Source organism: Myotis davidii, unplaced genomic scaffold (assembly GCF_000327345.1).
Source record: "Myotis davidii unplaced genomic scaffold, ASM32734v1 scaffold46, whole genome shotgun sequence".
NCBI lineage: Eukaryota > Metazoa > Chordata > Mammalia > Chiroptera > Vespertilionidae > Myotis > Myotis davidii.
The window spans coordinates 4,296,615-4,302,515 of NW_006383006.1; the positions used below are offsets into that span (position 1 = coordinate 4,296,615).

The following is a 5,901-nucleotide window of genomic DNA, read 5'->3' on the forward strand; positions in this document are numbered from 1 at the left end:
CATACAAATAATTCTCATTCTGTCATAAAAGTGACAACTTTCTTGGAAGAAAAGCAGATACGGTAAATTTCTCAAAGTCTTCCTGAGACATTTTTTAAAGTAATTTTTACTTCTTTAGAAAAAATGCCATGGGAAACCATCTGTAATAAAATTCCCATTCTATAAAATAATTCATCTATACTAATAAAAGGGTAATATGCTAATTAGACTGGGAGACCTTCCAGATGTTCTTCTGGACAAAGCCATGGTAGCGGGGCCGAGGTAGAGGCGATTAGAGGCCAAGAGGGGAGGGCAGTTGTGGGTGATCAGGCTGGTGGGGGGCAGGACCGTTGGGTGTAAGCAGACCAGCAGGGGGGCCAGTTGGGGGCAAGCAGGCCATCAGTGGGGATCAGTTGGAGGTTATCAGGACAGCAGGGGGTGGAGGCCAATTTGGAGCGAGCAGGCCAGCAGGGGGACAGTTGGGGGTGAGCAGGCCAGCAGGCAGAGTGGTTAGGGGCAATCAGGCAGGCAGGCAGGCGAGTGGTTAGGAGCCAGCAGTCCCAGATTGTGAGAGGGATGTCCGACTGCCATTTTATGCCTGATCCCTGTAAACCAGCAGGAGGACATCCTTCCAGGGGTCCCAGATTGGAGAGGGTACAGGCTGGGCTGAGGTATACCCCCACCCCATGCACAAATTTCATGCACCGGGCCACTAGTCTATATATATAAAAGCCAAGCAACCAAATGGTGGAATGACCAGAACGACCAGTGGCTATGACATGCACTGTGGCGGCCAATCAGCCCAATCAGAGGCGAGGCCAGCCAGCCAACCAACACCCACAGCCCCTCCCCACTGCCAGCCCTCCCCCCCAATTGGCCCCCACCCACTCCAATCACTGAAGTGTGACCTGAATGATGAGTGATCTGGAGGAAAACTGCTCAAGGTCTGGACCGTCAGTCAGGTGCCCAGGAGAGGTGCCCAGCACAACCACCATCTTCCTGCGTTCTTGCTCCACTGCTTACTACCAAAGAGGGCAGCCACATCACCCCACAGCCTCTCTTTAAAGGGTTTGTCAGTAGGGAACTAAACCACATTACCTGTCTAGGGAGAGGCTTAGAAATGGAAGCTGTAAGTATCCCTGACACTAAAGTGCCTTTGAAGCTTCAACTCATCTGAAAGCCAACAGCAAAAGTGTATATACCCTGCAAAGATCTTTGACACTAATAACCTGGCCGGCCCCGCCCCCAATCACCCCACCCCCACCCCGATCAGGACGGGCAGCCGGACTCCAGCCATGCATAAAGGCCTGGCTGGAGATTTGGGCCGTCTCACCCAGTTCAGATTGGGGCAATGGGGGCTGGCCGGCCAGCCAGCTTGGGGGGTGTGGCGGGGAGGGCCACAGGAGGTTGGCTGTGGAGCGCACTGACCACCCGGGGTCAGCTCCTGTGTTGAGTGTCTGCCCCCTGGTGGTAACTGCGCATCATAGCGACTGGCCGACTGGTTGTTCTGGCCGTTGTGGTCGTTCGGTCGTAACAGTCACTTAGGATTTTATATATATAGATAAATGGTATTACTTTGCTACTTCTTCTTCCTTATTTCTTTCCTCTGTGGTTGGAGAATAGGGGACTAAAAGGTGGAGACAGAACTGTGGCTGGGCCTGGGGCTCTTGTAGGCAGCAGAAGAAAGGAGAGGGCTGGGGAAAGTCTAGACACGGTTTTCTTCAATTGTCCTCCCTTCCTCTGGGCCTCTCACTCTGTTCTTTCCTTGTCGTGGTGGACGCTTGGGCCTTGGAGTGACAGGAGCCCAGCAACAGTGGAGTTCAGCCCCCTCACTTCTCAGCTGAACATACAACTGCCTCACATTCCAAGTGGAACTGTTTTCAAGTGGCTAACATGCTGGCAATTCATGCCTCCCAGCCTTTACCCTCTCGGTTTCCTCTTTGGGTCAGTTGCAAACTTCACTGAGACACCAAAGCAACTCTGCCCTGGTAGTTCTGCACCAGCCCCTGCACTCTTCCTTGAGGTCTCTGGGTCCACAGTCTGAGCTCAGGGAGGTCACCCAGAGCCCCTTCCCCTGGACAGGTGGGGCAGGGGGGCTAGCTTGAAGAGCTGGAGGAAGATGGCAGAGTAAGAGTTGGTATGCACCCACGCCTGCTTAGCCAGACTTCCTAAGCTCCCCACCGGGCCCAGGTTGGGCCCCTTCCCCACACCAGGAGGATCCCAGCTGAGGTTCCCTCCCTGCACCCAGCACTCTCCTCCCTGTTCTACCACTGGGGGAAGGGAGCAGCTCACCTGCTCTGGACCCTGCCAACCTGGCAGGCTGAGGCACAGGTGGTACAGCCTAGGATGCTGGTAGCTGCGAGTCTTCTCCTCCTCCCTGAAGCATGGGGCGGGGTTGCAGCAGCTCACAGCCACCCCTGGCCACCATGCATGGAGAAACCACTCTCCACTGAGCCACCATCCACCCAGGACCTGTGGGGGTTGGGGTGGCCTCAACGGGCTCCCACTGGCCCCACTGGCCCCAGTCTCAGCTTGGCCAGCCATCTCCACCGCCCCAGGGCTGCACATGCCTCATGGGCCTCATCGCCCTCATGAATCCCCGTGGGCCGGCAGTCCCATCCCAGGAAGTGGCCATCCTGATCGCCATGGCTCACTCTCCGGTGCAGTTGGGGCTGCCCAGCAAGCATGTAGGCAGGAGCTGGGCCTCTGAGGGGAAGGAGGCGGCATGCCGGGCCAGGGCAGAAGTGGGGAACTTGGCAGTGTAAACACAGCCCCCCCCGCCACCTTGTGCCGGCCCCTGGTGCTGCATTCCCAAACCCCTGGGTGCCCCTGCCCAGCACTGTGCTCTCGGGCCTGGGGTGGGGGTGAAGGAACTGGAGCAGCGGCCTGAAGGCAGCCCTCTGTGGTTTGGAATCACAGTGGTCGATCAGGAAGGGATGCGGGATGCAAAATTCCATCTCTCTAAATCTCTCACAGGGTAGACCCGAGTCTCCGGTGGGCGGGCGGGCGAGGGCTCTGGCCAGGCGATCTGCACTGCTTGCCTTTACCCCAGCCCCTGCCCACCACCAGATCTCACTGGGACATGTCTCTGGTGGGCAGGCGAGGGCTCGGGCAAGGTGATCCACACTGCTTGCTTTGCCCCAGCCTCCGCCTGCCCCCAGATCGCATAGGGACTTGTCTCCGGTGGGCGCGTGAGGGCTCTGGCCAGGCGATCTGCACTGCTTGCCTTGCCCCAGCCCCTGCGCATTGGGACGTGTCTCCGGTGGGCCGGCGAGGGCTCAGTGGAGGCGATCAGTGCAGCTTGCCTTCCCCCAGCCCCCGCTCACCCCTAGATCGCACTCTGGAGTGGGCCCCCTGTCTGGATGGGCAGGAGAGAGCTCCAGCGAGGTGATCAGCACCGCTTGCCTTAGCGCCGGTAGCACAGGGAGGCCTGGATGGCGGCTTGCGCTGTCCTACCCTGCTTGCAGTGTGTAAATTAGCTGCCATCTTGGTTGGCAGTTCATTTGCATATCGCCCTGATGAGCCAATGGGAAGGGTAGCGAAGATATGGTTAATTACCATGTTTGTCTATTATTAGATAGGATGATGTCAAGTGTGTACTAGACTTAATGGGGTGATCACTTTGTAAATTACATAAATGTCTAATCACTATATTGTACACCTAAAATTAATATAATATTGTATGTCAACTGTAATTGAAAAAATAAAAAAATGATTTTTAAAAGACAATTTACAGAAGAAATATAAAATCATAATAAGAGCTCAGCCAGTGTAGCCCTGTGGTTGAGTATCAACCTCTGAACTAGGAGGTCAGGGTTCAATTCCCAGTCGGGGCATATGCCCAGGTTGCGGGCTGGATCCCCAGTGTGGGGCATGCAGGAGGCAGCTAATCAATAATTCTCTCTCATCATTGATGTTCCTATCTCTCTCTTTTCTCCCTCTCCCTTCCTCTCTGAAATCAATAAAAATTAATTTTTAAAAAATCATAATAAGGTATCAATTTCTGTCTATCAATTTGAATATCCAATGTTAAGAGTATAGAATTGACACTATCTAAATATCGGTAAATATGTGATTGGTACAACTCTAGTAGCATCTATTAATGTTTAAAGTGCACTCACTGTCTCAGGAATTCCACTTTTAATAGTTTATCCTGAACATGGATGCTCATCACTGTACTATCTATAATAAAGAAAATCCAAAAAGGCTAAATGTCCAACAAAAAAGACTATAACAACATGAAACTAAAATTATAACATAGATCTACACTTGCTAATAGGGAAAGTAGAATATTTCATTATATTAAATTTCTAAAGATTATAATACTACATATACAGTAGTACCATTTCTATTAAAATATATATGTGTGTGCACACAAGTGGATTAACAGAAAATCTGGAAAGAACACACATCGAAATATCAATCACCCACTCTGACTGGAATAAATACATGGCAAGCAGTAGCAAACATAAATATAAATTGCCAATAAAGGAATATTAATCCCCTAATTAACTAATTTAAAAGAAACTTTTAGATTATATAAAATTTCTTTTCTCATATTTAAACAAAATAAAATGGTATAGTAGAAAGGAAAAATCAAGAATGAAATATGTAACTTCATCTACATGATAGTTTATCAAAAAGGAATAAGCTTTTAAAAGAGTGTAACAACGCTCAAGTTAGTTATGCCCACTCTATTCCCAAATCTCCAATCTCCTGGCTCATGCCTCAAACCATGACGGGAACGTCTTGTTGCAAATTTCTTCTTTTAGAAAATAAAATGTATTAGTTAACTTGATTATGGTTATATCACAATGTATACATATGCCAAATCATCATGTTGTACACTTTACATGCGATTTTATTTGTCAACAAGAGGTCCGGCGCACAAAAATTCATGCACTGAGGGGAAGGGGGTGTCTCCTCACCCTGGCCTGCCCCCTCTCACAGTCTGGGAGCCCTCAGGGGATGTCCTACTGATGGCTTAGGCCCGCTTCTCATGGGAAGCGGGCCTAAACCGCAGTCTGGCCTCCCTCTGCGGGAGGCGACCAGGCTGATCAGGGGAAGGCACTGCCCCCATTATCCCACTGCTACCGCCACAGGCAGCTGCTGTGGCTGCAAAGCCTGAGCCCTCGGCCTTGCAGCCGCCGCCATGGCTGCCTGCCCTTGGTCCTCACAGCGCCGCTGCGGCTGCCTGCCTTTGGCCCTTGCAGCCACTGTGGCTTTGTCCGGAAGGACCTCTGGAAGATGTCCGCTCTAATTAGTATAGATTAAACCTAAATAAAGCTGAGGGAGAGAATATAGTAAATTGTACTGATCATCTGTATATTAAAAGAACACTGGGGTTAGGGTTCTCAGAAAAAGACACAGAAAAATAGATAAAGTGTCAAAGGCATTCTGGGAGTCCAAATAAAAGAATGATTCAAATTTCAAATTTAGCACACAAAAAAGTCATCTTCAAAAGAAAATTGTCATTGTAGCACACAATGCCATACAGAAAGAGCATTTAAGGATGGTAAGAATTTCTCAAAAAAAATTGTAAGTATATTTTATTGATTTTTACAGAGAGGAAGGGAGAGGGATAGAGAGTTAGAAACATCGATGAGAGAGAAACATCGATCAGCTGCCTCCTGCACACCCCCCACTGGGGATGTGCCCGCAACCAAGGTACATACCCTTGACCGGAATCAAACCCGGGACCCTTCAGTCCGCAGGCTGACGCTCTATCCACTGAGCCAAACCAGTTAGGGCTCTCAAAATTCTTATTAGATCATAGATAAGTATTAAAGTAAGAAATACTGCCCTAACCAGTTTGGCTCAATGGATAGAGCGTTGGCCTACAGACTCAAGAGTCCCAGGTTCGATTCTGGTCAAGGGCATGTACGTTGGCTGCTGGCACATCCCCAGTTTATTTTTTGGTCT

At 50.2% G+C, this 5,901-nt stretch overlaps 1 protein-coding gene across 1 annotated transcript in view; it reads right to left on the reverse strand.

The window, feature by feature from the left end:
* The window catches only part of MGA (MGA, MAX dimerization protein), a 102,055-nt gene that overhangs the window by 54,895 nt on the left and 41,259 nt on the right, over window positions 1-5,901 (reverse strand). The window lies entirely within an intron of this gene.